Below are 15,513 nucleotides of genomic sequence, written 5' to 3'. Positions count from 1 at the left end.
AAAGTCTCATAGAGTTTAAAAAATTACACAAACTAAGACTACTGCAACTGCCAACTCTCAAAACATTCGAAAACTAAGCATTTCAAATACATGGCTGTGATGGAGTGGGTTAGAGAACCACTTTGCTCGTGCTGTGATGCAAAGCACAACAAAACAGACCCTCCAGATCGCCACCATCTTGGATTTCCCGTTACCATTTTATCGATATTATCAATTCATTTTGCATTACATTCCTGGATGTTCTAGAGCAGTGTGATTTTGTACCACTGTCAGCATTTCCCCAACACTGCACATTCCTGCCATTCCCCGATAATCCTTGACTCCGTTATTTTTTATGAACCTCCTGCCTGTGCCTCAAACGTATTCAGTATCTCTGCCTCCAACACTCTGCGGGGAAGAGAGTTCCAAATGCTCTCAACACTGAGAAAACAAAAATTAACCTCATTTGTGTGAGAGATTATGTTTGCCTCCTTACATGAGAAAGGATATAATTAAATTGTAGTCAGTTTGGAGATGTTTCATTTCAGGTATTCCAAGGATGAGGGTCTTATATTATGAAGGCTTTAACAGGTTACTCTTGAAATGAGAGGTGATCTTATTGAAACATAAAAAAACCTAGAGGAGAGTGATCAGATAGATACCCACTGAGTGTTTGTATAGTCCAAACGTCTTGTTATTTTTATAGAATCTCTACAGTGTGGAAGCAGGACATTCCGTCCATCAAGTCCACATTGACCCTTCGGACAGTATCCCCGCTCCCCCCCCCCACCCCCCCTCCGGACCTGCTCCCTTACTCTTTCCATGTAAACCTGCATTTCCCATGACTAACCTACCTAACTACACATCCCTGGGCACTATGGACTATTTAGCATGGCCAATCCGCTCTGAGCTGCAAATATTTGGACTATGGGAGGAAACTAGAACACTGGGAGGAAATCCACACAGACATGGGGAGAATGTTCAAAATCCACATAGAGGGTTGCCCGAGGTTGGAACTGAAAGCAGCTACGTGGTGACGGGAGGTAACAGTACTAACCACAGATCCATCATGTGCATCTATTAGTTCTATTCGTTACTTGTGACTGACTAAAGAAATCTGCATGACTTGTTCCTGTCACTGAACCTGACTCAGTCCGAGAACTTTATCATCGGCCATATCACCAACCTGGTTTCATTTGAAATTTGGTGTCAGCAGTGGAGGAATGGAGGAATGGAGTGCATGGAAAGAAAAGTGCAGCTGGGATCACAATGAGATGAGCCATGACCTTATTTACTGGTGGAGTCGTGTGAAAGGGCCGAATGTGAAAGTGTCCCTCAGCCCTATGTTCTGATGTTCCATTCAGTCTTCGGACATGCTAAACAGGGGCAGATCGAGGCAACTCCGATGGTTAGTTGTAGTTTTAGAAATGTACTTGGAAAATCCAGGCTGGATCAGGAAGTGACCGCCGCCCCCACCCCCAATCCCTGTTTCTAGGCTTCCCCTCTCTGTAACTTCTGCTCCAGATGTGGGTCATGTTGCAGACCCACTTACCTCTGGGAATACAGCAACATACCCCACCCAGGGTTAAAACAACAAATCCTCTGCTCACCCTGAATGCAACATTGTATAACACGATTTCCAACAAAATAACCCGTTACTTTCCTAAAGCATAACATGTGAAATTAGTAAATAGGAACAGGAGTAGGTTAATCGGCCCCTCAAGCTAACCCTGGTATTTAATAAGAACATGGCTAATCTATCCCAGGGCTCAACTCCGCTCTCTTGCCGACTCCTTGTATCCCTCCACATCTCTCTGGGTCAGGGAATTCCAGACATTCACTAACTTCGGAGAGAAGACATTACTCTGCATCTCAGCTTGAAATCGATGTTCCTTATTCGATATCTATATCCTCGAGTTCAACACCTTGCCCAAGAATGTAAACATCTACCTTCTCCAACCCCTTCTGTGTCTTGTATTTTTCAGCAGTATCACTCCTCATTCATTTAAACCCCAATGAATTATATCCTCACCATTTTAGAGAATCTCAATAGCTCAACACTTTCATCCCAGGAAACCGCCTAATGTACCAACTGAGTTACTTGCTGCATCAGCATGCTGACTTTATGTTTCATACACAGGAAGACTCCAAAGCCTTTGTACTGATCCTTTTCTGGAAGTCCTCTCCATTAAATAACAGCCTGCCTTTTAGTTCTCAGTGTCATCCACAAACTCGCATGTATATTGCACTCATCTCCCTCCTTCAGGCTGTCAGCACAGATTGCAAATAACTGATGCCATCAGACTGATATTTGTTGTACTCCAGCAGATATACCTTTATCATAAAGATCCATTAATCCTGACTCTCCGATTTATATGGTAACCAGTCATCATCCCATGTTAATACAATAACTGACGTCCTGAAGCTTCTGTCTTGTGTAAGAATGTTTGTTTTGTAACACCTTGTGGAAAATCTCTGGAAAGCCTCATGTCTACAAGATTTCCTTTATCAAATCCACTTGTTACATGATCAGACATCTCCAGAAATACTTTGCATGATTTTACAGGGCAAAGTATAATTTCCCTTTCACAAACCCACACTGACTCTGTATGAAGCTTTTCTAAATGTCCATGCTGTCCAGGTTTCCCAAATTAAGCTCGTCCCATCTGCTTTCATTTGGCCCAAATGTCTCTAATTTTTTCCATTCATATGATTGTCCAAATGAGTTTTAAATGTTGTAGCTGTACTGGCATCTCCCACACTTCCTCTGGAAACTCATTTCATACCCACACCACTCTGTATAAAAATGCTACCCCTTCGTCCCTTTTAAATCTACCCTCTTTCACCTTAAACCTATTCCCTCTATGCTTGGATTCCCCTACCCTGTGGAAAAGGCCTTGGCTATTCACCCTATCCATACCTCTCATGATTTTTTGAGTTTCTATGATGTCACCCCTCAACTTCCTACGCTCCATCTGATACTAACTTCAAGAACAAGCGTTTAAAGTTAAGCACTGCAAATTAAAAATGACAGGCAACAAACACTCAGCCCAAGTGTAATACTGTGATTTGTTTTTCTCCATGTTAGAATACTAAGGCAGCATGAAAAGCTCATTAGTGCCAATATGATGTTAAGCACCTGATTTCCTTTGTCTAAAGGGGTGATGATCACAACAGGGAAAACGTATCTGTGGCCAGATGTATATAATACCATATGGTCAACATTCTCCCTCCTGGCCTCGGTATGACTTCGTGTGATTGTGTCTTCTTTATCTTGCATTCAGTAGAGAGAACCCCTTTCCCCCATTCACACCTTAATTTCGACCCGTTATACAGAATCTTCTCATTCACCACTGCTAAACGCCCGTTTTTTCTTTTGCCACACCCCCTTTTCCCTGCCACCCATCCACCACTTCTGGCAAAGGATTAAAAGACCATTTTGAAATTGTATTCAGTTTTGAAGAATTGTCACACTGGACTGGAAACGCTAACTCTGTTTCTCTTTCTCTGCAGATGTTGACAGACCTGCTGAGTTTCTCCATAAATGAATAGGCACAGAACAATTATTCAATTAAACAAATAACTATGGATACTGGAAATAAAAATACAAGAACCTTTGTAGAAGGTTCACTGGACCTAAAAGTTTAACTCTGCCGTCACTCCAGAAAATTCTGTTGTTGAACAATTTCCGACGACATATGTCAAAGATGCCCAGACATGCTATCCAACATGGAGCGTTCGTATACTGGGAAGTGAACAGTATGGCATGGTGACAAGTTCCTTGACTCTGAAACTGCATAAGGCTGGCATCACTGATGCTGCAGAGCTCAGAATCATGCTCAGGGAGAAAAACAGAAGGAAACACATTCACTCCAAATACAGAAGTTGTCATTACTGAAAGTAAAAGATTCAGATTAGTACCTTAAATGGATATTGTTTATGTAACAAATTGGAGGTGTGACACCAAGGGAAGATTTCCAGCAAAATGAGAATATGAAAATGAAAGTATTTCCGCATCAAAAACCAGAGTAGGTCACTGAATACAGGGGTGATGGATGAATGGGTATCGGTGTGAACTAGGGGGCAGTCAGTAGAATTGAACTGTACATATTGCAGCTAAAATTGGGTTATCATCTGCTGCTGTAGATTTCAATGACAATCTGTAACTTTTCCCTCAGGATAGTCCATCCGTCTACAATTTCCCTCAAACTGATCCACAGGCCATTGACCAGTGTGGGTGAACATGGTCCGGTTGGAATCACGTGCACCTAAACCTGATGACAACCCATTAAAGCTACCACACATGACTTGTTACACTACGAACAGCAGGACTAACATCTGATACAGAGAGAGAGATGATCCCAAGACTAACAAATCAGATCTAAGCTCAGTCGTCCTGTCCAATCCATGCAGAAATGTCGATGGACCATTAATGAACTTATTGGAGAAGAGGACTCCACAAATATCCCCATCCTAAATAATGGAACAGCCCTGTGCATCCATGTAAAAGATGCAGTATCTGCACCCTCCTCAGCCAGAAGTGTTGAGTCGATTACTCACTTCACCCTCACTATGATACCCTCAGAATAACAGATGCCCGTCTTCAACTAATTCAATTCACTGCGTGTGACATGAAGCAACAAGCTGGACACGTAGACACGACAAAGGCATTTCGCCCTGACCCCATTTCTGCAATAGGATGAAAGACTTTTGCTACACAACAAGTCGAGTACCTGAGGAAGCTGTTTCATTCCAGCTCCAACTCTGACATCTCCCTGGCAATGTGGGTAATTACTCAACTATGTCCCATCCCCTATGAAGGGACTAATTACAATCGGACCAATTACCACGCCCTCAGTCCCATCACGATAGTTAAGTTGGTTGGGGTTAATTTTGATAGAGCTGTCACACAGCACAGAAATAACCAGCTCAGTGTGGTTTCCGATAGGCCCCCATGTGGAGATGGTGCTGTTGTGGAATTGTAATTGGATTGCTAAGCCATACCAGGATAATTCTCTGGCAACTTGTCCAAGTTAAAAACAATTACTAGAATATCGAGATCTAATATCTGGTGTCAGTAATAGTGATCTTATATTCAATGTCAATTATAGACATTGATCTACTTCCCCAGTGTACTTTCAAGAAGTGAATCTCCCCTGCTTTCCTGGCCTGGCCTAAAAAGTGATTCCAGACGCACAGACGTGTGATACACTCTTCAATGGTCTCTGAATCGGCCAAGCAAGACACTCAATTGTATCAAACTGCTCCGAGGTCTTAAAGGATAAACCCGGAGAGCACACCCGGCACCAGACTCGTTATCAGAAATAACTTTATTTCAAACTGTGGGGAGAATCTTGGGGAGAACTGGAATTCGGCATCGGCATCACATTTTCAGTCAACTCCCACGCCCTTTCTGGTGAAGGTTGTGGTGAAAGATACAGTGTACCAGTGAGTGACTGTAGTGTGAAAGCTTTACCTTTACAGCACTTTTCCATTACAACATTTTTAAAAAAGATTTATTTAGACTGTCCTATTGTGTGTTAGATAAAATTTAATGTTTGGTTTTTACTGATATTTTTGGGGGTTTGTCCCTTATCCTCTTTTTTCCATAGACCCCCATTATTAATATTGCATGATTTTTTATAACACAGTATTGCACAGGAACACAGCTACTGCGTTATTGGAGAACAACCTGGACTGATAGCAGACCTTCTATCTTCACACCATACTCCTGCTCTCTCCCTATCCATTTAGTTTCCAGAAATCCTTATTTATCTTCAGTCAATTGACTTCCACAGCCTGATTTTGGAGAGAGTACCCCTGGTTCGTCAGTCTCTGAGTGCAGGCATTTATTCTCATCGCAATGCGAAGTGGACTGTATGTACCTAATAGTGTGGCCTCTTGTTTTAGACGTCCCAGCCAGGGGAATTACCATCGCTGCTTCTAATCTATCTCTCCCTGTCAGAGTGTTATATATTTCACTGAGTTTCCAATCATTTTCCTAAACCCTATTGAATACAGGTCCAGTTGCCCCAAATGCTGCTCCCACAACAAGTCTGTCATCCCAGAGATCAGTCTGGTCATCCTTTACTACTCTCCCTCAATGTCAGGTTTGTCGTCTGTTAGGAAAAGAGACCAAAACTGCACATAGTGCTGCACAATGTTCGAGATGGGGTCTCACCAAGGCCCTTTACAGCTGCAGTAAGATACACTTACTCCCAGAAATACAGCACGGTCTATATTAGGCCCACTTTCCAACACAAGACCGTAACCGTGAATCTTAAAGCATTTGAAGTGCACAACCGTGTCGTTTCTAATGGTTTGAGATTACCATGACAACTCCACTCACATGAAGTGCATTCCAGACACCAGCACCCTGGTTGAAAAACAATTGTTAAATCTTCACTAAACCACAAATCCTTCACTTTGAAAGTGTAGCTCTTTGAGTAAAATCAACAGCTGCTGTCTATCCACCCTGTCCATGTACCTCGTAATCCTATCCTTCTGAATCACAGACCTTCTCTCTTCCAAACTCAACAACCTGAGGTTATCCAGCCTCTCTCCATAGCTGATATGCTCTATCCCAGGGAACATCATGGTGAATCTGCTCTGCACCACCTCCACTACAATCACATCATCGCTGTAATGTTGTTCCCAGACCTACACACAGTATTCCATCTTGCCCTCTCCAAAGTTCCGCATAGTTCTGATAATCTATTCCTCGATGAATAAAGGCTATGTTTACATTCCCCTATCATTTCCCAAATTGTGTATTAACCTGTCCAGTCCCATTCAGCGATGTGTGAAGAAGCACCCGCTGAGCTTTCTAGTGTGCTGCCATTCATTGAGTACTTTCCTATCTGGTTCCTTCTTCCAAAGTACGTCACCTCATAGTTATCAGGGTTACATCTGCCATTGATCCACTCATCTGACCATTCCATCAATATCTACCTGCAAAATAAGGCCTTCCTCCTCACTGCCAAACACCCGGCCAATCTTTGTATCAAATACAAACTTATTTATTACACATCCCACCTCTCGTACATATTCACAGCTGCATCATTCATGAATACCACAAATAATAAGGTTAAAAATCTCACAATGTCAGTTACATCACATGGTTGTGCACTTTGATGAAGAAGCAGCGTTTCGAAAGCTAGTGCTGCTGAATAAAACTGTTAGACTATAGTCTAGTGTTATGCTATTTTTAAATTAGTCCACCCAGCCCAACACTCGCACCTCCGAATCACAAATAATAATGGACCCAGAACTGATGCCCGTGGTCCACCATTGGACATTAGCCTCCAGTCACATAAACAGCCTTCTACCACTCCCCTCTTTCTCCGACGAAAAATGTTGATTTCGATGCAACTTGGCAAGTCACTAATGAGTCCTACCTGTTTACTGGTTATTCTGTTCCGCTTGACACACATGTAGGTTATCTGGGGATTCTCTGTAATCTTGCCCTGCCTTGCCCCTGTGTTAGTCAGTCCCCTCCACGCGCAGAATTTCCTCCTTATTGCAGTCTTAAATGGTTTGTCCCTTATCCTGCCATTATTTGACTTGAACATTGATTAGACAGCCTGAAAAATTTCCTGTTAATTTGCAAATTGTCGTATGTTTTGTGAGTTTTATAAAGTTCACAGTGACCCATTCTAATTCTTTGAAACTCAAGAGAACATAGGCCGAGTTTCCTCATCACGCAATCGAGCCATCTGAGGGATTTGTCTGGTTAATGTCCATTACACTTCCTCTCTGCTCAGTATATTTTTTCTCCGATTTGATCACCAAAACTGTTCTCAATACTCCAGGTCCAGTCTCACCAACACTCTGTGAAACTGCTTCAACATGTCTTTACATCTGTATTCGAACTCCCTTAAAGGAAAGCAAACCAAACTTTAAGTTTCCACTTACATATATTCCTCCAAATACCCTTCACATTCATTGCATTTTAGAACTCACTGTGTGAGTTCTTATAGAAAGCCTTCTGATAATATAAAATATGCCAATTCTACTGGATCCTCATATCTATGCTGTAAGAATCAACTTCAAACAATTCCAAAGTTTGTCAAGTATGATTTCACTTTCAGAAATGCATACTGAGTCTCTGAAATTTTGTTGCTAATGTCTAAATATCCAATATCACATCCCATATAATGGATTCCAACAGTTTCCCTACAAATGTCAAGTTAATTTGTCAGCAGTTCTCCACACTATCTCTTCTTCTCTTTGTAGATGCTTGGATCCCTACCATTCATCTATAGTGCTTGGATCACGTCTACAAATGTACATTTATCTACACCAGCTTCCAGACTCTGCAGAATGTACAGCAAAATAGAACACAGTCATCGACAATGCAATCAATACGTCTATTTGCGATTTATTTCTGAAGACTTTGGTATGAAGTTCATCTGGTTTGTCAAACTTAGCAATGCTGAATTCAGCTGCATGTTCAATATTGCCTTGTTACTGATATGAATTGACTTTATGTCTTCACTTCCGCAAGTCCTATACGATCACTTCACATTTCTGAGTGATTTTCTGGATCTTACTCCATTAAGACAGATGTAAAGTAACTGGTCATTTGCTTTGCCATGTCCCTGTTATGCACCATAAACTCGTCTCTCCCGATTGCAAATTTTCACATTTGACTATGTACTTTTTTCTTTTGAAATATAGATCATAGATTTTTGCAGTTTTTGCGTTCTGTTTGTTTGCATGCATGTTCGCTTTTTGATTTCCTGATCAGTTTCATGGCCCTCCTTTTCTGGAGTGCAATTTTCTGAGAGTTCTCAGGATTCCACAATGTCTGTAATTCTTCTGAAGTCACTTCCTGTGATTAATATAATCTTTAATTTGTTATCTTAATCATCCTTAAGATACTTTCTCACTCTTTGGTGTTTTCACCTGAAATAAGTAGACATATCTTTCAGACTATGCAGTATTTCTCTAAATCTCCTGGTCCTGACCAGATATATTCAGGGCCATTGCAGGAGGACAGAGAAGAAATAGCGACGGCCTTGGTTGGTACTTTTGTATCATCGGTAGCCAACTCTCCCGGAGGACTGGAGAGTGGCCAATGTTGTGCCCTTATTCAAGGAGAGCTCCAAAGAAAAATCTGGGACCTCCACACCAGAAAACCTGCCATCTCGAGTAGGTAGTTTTTTTTAGAAGATTCTGAGTGAGACGATATACATGCAATTGGAAAGGCAGGGTGTGATTATGATCAGTCAGCACAGCTTTGTGCATGGGGGATAATGACTTACAAATTTGTTAGAGTGCTTTGGTGAAATGATCAGTAACTTTGACAAGGGCATGGTGGTATACATAGTTTATATGGATTTCACTAAGGCCTTCAGGTAGGTTCCACATGGTAGGCTGCTGTGGAAGTTTAGATCACATGGAATTGAGGGGGAGCTGGCAAATCATATCGAAAATTTGCTTAATGGTAGGAAACAAAGGGAAGGATGCCTGTTGGACTGGAGGCCTGTGATGAGTGGAATGCCTCAGCCGTTGGTTCTGGGACCATTACTGTTTGTTTTATGCATGTATATTGTATATTTATTTACATATTACACGCATCTATGATTTAGATGAGAATGAACAGGCATGAATTATAAGTTTCAAGGTGACACGAAAATAGGCGGTATCGTGGACAGGAAGATTATCAGAAATTTCAGAAATGACAGCAGTGCCATGATCAGGTGAGGAAGTGGGCCGAGAAATGGCAAATGGAGTTTAATATAGTTAAATGTATGTTCTGGCATTTTAGAAAGTCAAATCAAGGTAGGAGTTTCATGGTTAATGGCAGGGCCTTAAGGAGTGTAGTAGAACAAAGAGACCTTGGCGTTCAGGCGCACAGTTCTCTGAGGTAGATAGGGCAGTGAAAAAGTCATTTGGCACACTGGCCTTCATTATTCACAGCAATGAGCATTGAAATTAGGGAGTCATGTCACAGTTATGCAGGATGTTGGTGATGCCATACTGGTACAATTATGTTCAGTTTTGTTCACTTTTGCTATAGGAAGAATGTTATTAAACTGGAAAAAATGCAGAAGAAATTTACCAGGATGATGCCAAGATGTCAATGGTCGGAGTTATAGGGAGAGGTTGGACAAGCTAGGACTTTTTATTGTAGAGTGTATGAAACTGAGGGGAATCTGAAAGTGGTATACAAGGTCATGGGAGGCAAGGACAGAGGACAGAGTGAATGAATTAATCATTTTTTTCCCCAGGATTGGACCATCACGGACTAGAGGGCATCAATTTAAGGTCAGAGGGGAAAGAGTAAAATGGAAACTGAGGGGCAATTTCTTTTACACACAGGATGGAATGCACATGGAATGAGCTACCTGCAGACATGGTTGAGGCGGGTGCATTCACAAAATTTAAAATGCACTTGGACAAATGCATGGATAGGAAAAGGTTAGTAGAATATGGGGCAAGGGCAGGGAAATGGGGTTAGTGTGAATGGACATTTTGTTCGGAATGGACCAATTTGGGCCGAAGGGCCTGTCTCCGTTCTGCAGGACTCTCACAATAATTGCTTCTCCCACTGAATATTACATTGTACTTCCCCAATTCACTGGAGCGAACTTGACCCTCTAGCCTCTGGGCTTTGATGATGCTTGACCAGAATGTTCAAACATTCTATTTTGCATGCAGACGCCGTGTAAAACGCAACATATTCATGTCACTATTCCTCAAAAGCTGCTTCAGAACAAGGTTATTGATTAGTCCTCCTGACCACACAACACCGCATCTGGAATAAACTGCTCTCTAGTTTGGTTCACAACACACTCTTCAACCTACCTGATAGACACTTACGGATATTTTTTCACAACACTAGCAGTCACTTAGTTAACGCAGTTTCGATGCAACTTGACATCCAGTATTACTGCAGCACCCACAATTATTTGTTACACAGTCACAGGATGAGGGTGTCGCTGGATAACCAGTATTTATTGCCTATGCCAGAGGGCAGTTAAGCGTCAACAGCGTTGATGTAGTCACATGCAGGGCACACTTGGTAACGACAGCAGTTTTCTTCCCTGAAGAACATCAGTGAACCAGATAAGTTTTTCCAACAATCGACAATGGATTCCTGGTCATTATAGACCTTGGTGCCAGATACATACTGAATTCAAATTCCACCATCTGCCATGGCAGGATTTGAATCCAGGTCTCCAGAACGTTACATGGGTCTCTGGGTAAGAGCCCAGCGATAATATCACTACGTCATTTCTTCCCTTTGCATATACTTGCACACCTAATTTTGACAACAAATTACGCAAAATATTTGTGTGAGAGTTTTGGTTTCGATAAATAACACACCAATGTTTGCTTCTCCTTGTTATTTGTAAGATCCACTCAAACTGATACTGTGGGATTGAGGGACAGAGTCTGTGGCGTTATTAGTAAGAGACTTGGACAAGACGTTCAGGGAGGCTCACCTCCATGCTGAGATGATCTGAAGAATTGGTCAGCAATACAGGACAAGCATCAATAGTCCTCCCCCACCCCCACTTTGCCAGGATAATTGTCACTGTATTTTATCTGCTAACCCACATTCATTGTATATCTGTTATAACACCTACACCGAACAAGGCTCACACTCCATCTCCAAATAAGTCTCAAGCACGACCACTCTCACTATTGAATTCAGCACCTTCCCTCCCCCACTTTCTCTGTCACTGATACAATAGTCCCGCACACTAAAAACACTGCATGAATGCAACACTGTGGACAGACCCCCTCCGGACACCTCACACTTCCCCCTTCACCTATACCATCATTACTAGCAGGGACACCCACTCCCAACCTCACTCCGTCCCTCCTCTTCTCCCATTCCAAGAGAAACAGCCTGGAGTAGGACATAAAGAGCCAAGCCGGGTTTTGCAGTGCCCCGATATCCATTCCCTCATCCCCTAACCTGACATGTGGGGAGGATCCTGGAAAGAGCTGGAGAGGACCAGGAGACCTTATGTTAAGATTCTGAAAAATCCACGTCCCACCAAACGAGTAAGGAGCAGTGTTCAGTGAAGAGCAATTCTTAATTTAAACTCACTGTCAGTTTCAATCTTATCTCACTCACAAAAGAACAAATACCTCATTGCACAGAGATGCAGGCAATAAATTGCACAGAAGTATTGGTAAATACTCCAAAATACTAGCATGCACAATGCATGCAAAGGGATAGACATGCACAAACATAGAAGCACACAAATACATATACAGTGACACATAAATAGACACAAACACAGATAGAAACACACAGGCTGATACACAGACAGACAGACGTAGTCACACAAATACACAGATAACAAGCAAGTGGACTCACGCACATAAACCTATGCACAGAGACATAGACACTAGTGTCATTTAGACACAAATATTTTTTTTAATTTATAAGGAGATAAAGTCTTCGAGGAAGAAGGTAGGAGAATAATGTTGAGGAACATATAAGAAAGTATTGAACGTCGTATAAGTCTTGATGTGCCCAATGGCCTAATTCTGCCCCTTTTTTAAATGACCGTGTTGTGTAATGCTATCACGTATTCTCTTCCCGAAACAGCAGCAGAGGCTGGGTTTGGCATATATTTGTTTGGAAAGAGCAGTGGTAATGTGGGACAGAGTTAGAGGGTGGAATGGTTTATGTCTATTCCTAGTTATTGTATCCTTATATCTAAAAAGGGGCAGTGATTTGATGTTAGGTTGACACGGTTTAAAATAACGGGTACCACAATGAAATAAGGATGTCCCTTTTCCTTTAGTGTTGTGCTCTCTGTATTGTCCTCATCCTCAGGGAACATTGAAGACTCGGTTATTGAAGGTATTCAAGGCTGAGCACGACTGATCTTTGCTGGACAGGAGAGCCAATGTTTATTGGGAACAGACAGGAGACGGATGATCAGACACACTCGGAGCAGCCATGAGCATTCTGAATGGTGCAGCCGAATGGCCAACTTCTGCCCCTACCCCATGTATTGTTCCCTCAATCCACCCTCGAGGATGTTACAGAGTTATACTGCTGACCCTCCTCCATGTGTTTTTCCATCAATCCACCCTTCAGGCAGTTACACAGATATACTGCTGTCCCTGCCCTATGTGTTGTTCTCTCAAGCAATGCTTCAATGCGATTACAAGGTAGAGGACCATCCCATTCAGCTGGACTGGATTGTTCCAATGAGACGGGAGGAGACCATTCTGCCCCGCGAAGGAGTTACACAGGAACATAGAATGCAGTGATTTAGCTCGATGAATATTTTACACAGCCAAGGAGGAGGCCACTCAACCTGCCTGAACTGCTGCACAGGGACAGGGATGCTGTCGCTAACAGGAAATAGACAGTAGAGATAAATTAATACTTTTACAAAACTGAAACTAGTTTTGCCTCAGAGATCACCGTGTGGTCAGAAATTATTTTATCTGCTAACCCACATTCATTGTATATCTGTTATAACACCTACACTGAACAAGGCTCACACTCCATCTCCAAATAAGTCTCAAGCACGACCACTCTCACTATTGAATTCAGCACCTTCCCTCCCCCACTTTCTCTGTCACTGATACAATAGTCCCGCACACTAAAAACACTGCATGAATGCAACACTGTGGACAGACCCCCTCCGGACACCTCACACTTCCCCCTTCACCTATACCATCATTACTAGCAGGGACACCCACTCCCAACCTCACTCCGTCCCTCCTCTTCTCCCATTCCAAGAGAAACAGCCTGGAGTAGGACATAAAGAGCCAAGCCGGGTTTTGCAGTGCCCCGATATCCATTCCCTCATCCCCTAACCTGACATGTGGGGAGGATCCTGGAAAGAGCTGGAGAGGACCAGGAGACCTTATGTTAAGATTCTGAAAAATCCACGTCCCACCAAACGAGTAAGGAGCAGTGTTCAGTGAAGAGCAATTCTTAATTTAAACTCACTGTCAGTTTCAATCTTATCTCACTCACAAAAGTACAAATACCTCATTGCACAGAGATGCAGGCAATAAATTGCACAGAAGTATTGGTAAATACTCCAAAATACTAGCATGCACAATGCATGCAAAGGGATAGACATGCACAAACATAGAAGCACACAAATACATATACAGTGACACATAAATAGACACAAACACAGATAGAAACACACAGGCTGATACACAGACAGACAGACGTAGTCACACAAATACACAGATAACAAGCAAGTGGACTCACGCACATAAACCTATGCACAGAGACATAGACACTAGTGTCATTTAGACACAAATATTTTTTTTAATTTATAAGGAGATAAAGTCTTCGAGGAAGAAGGTAGGAGAAAAATGTTGAGGAACATATAAGAAAGTATTGAACGTCGTATAAGTCTTGATGGGCCCAATGGCCTAATTCTGCCCCTTTTTTAAATGACCGTGTTGTGTAATGCTATCGCGTATTCTCTTCCCGAAACAGCAGCAGAGGCTGGGTTTGGCATATATTTGTTTGGAAAGAGCAGTGGTAATGTGGGACAGAGTTAGAGGGTGGAATGGTTTATGTCTATTCCTAGTTATTGTATCCTTATATCTAAAAAGGGGCAGTGATTTGATGTTAGGTTGACACGGTTTAAAATAACGGGTACCACAATGAAATAAGGATGTCCCTTTTCCTTTAGTGTTGTGCTCTCTGTATTGTCCTCATCCTCAGGGAACATTGAAGACTCGGTTATTGAAGGTATTCAAGGCTGAGCACGATTGATCTTTGCTGGACAGGAGAGCCAATGTTTATTGGGAACAGACAGGAGACGGATGATCAGACACACTCGGAGCAGCCATGAGCATTCTGAATGGTGCAGCCGAATGGCCAACTTCTGCCCCTACCCCATGTATTGTTCCTTCAATCCACCCTCGAGGATGTTACAGAGTTATACTGCTGACCCTCCTCCATGTGTTTTTCCATCAATCCACCCTTCAGGCAGTTACACAGATATACTGCTGTCCCTGCCCTATGTGTTGTTCTCTCAATCCATGCTTCAATGCGATTACAAGGTAGAGGACCATCCCATTCAGCTGGACTGGATTGTTCCAATGAGACGGGAGGAGACCATTCTGCCCCGCGAAGGAGTTACACAGGAACATAGAATGCAGTGATTTAGCTCGATGAATATTTTACACAGCCAAGGAGGAGGCCACTCAACCTGCCTGAACTGCTGCACAGGGACAGGGATGCTGTCGCTAACAGGAAATAGACAGTAGAGATAAATTAATACTTTTACAAAACTGAAACTAGTTTTGCCTCAGAGATCACCGTGTGGTCAGAAATTATCAATAATCCATGTCAAATATCTGGATGAGGAGACTTAATTGATCAAAACTTAATTATCTTGTACATCAAGATGATTATTCAACATTTCTTCAAATGGAGGTAGTGAATCTGAATTGTGATAGAGACAGGGAAGGTTAGTGAGGAAACCTTCAGCAGAAATAATATAACGTGAGTTGTCTATTGTGGTAGGGAGGATAGTACAGCAGAAAACAATTTAAGTGGAGAGAGATCGCAGAACT

This window comes from Hemiscyllium ocellatum, chromosome 19, assembly GCF_020745735.1.
Source record: "Hemiscyllium ocellatum isolate sHemOce1 chromosome 19, sHemOce1.pat.X.cur, whole genome shotgun sequence".
Classification (NCBI taxonomy): domain Eukaryota; kingdom Metazoa; phylum Chordata; class Chondrichthyes; order Orectolobiformes; family Hemiscylliidae; genus Hemiscyllium; species Hemiscyllium ocellatum.
The sequence above is the reverse complement of the archived record's forward strand: the minus strand, read 5'-3'. Positions refer to the sequence as shown.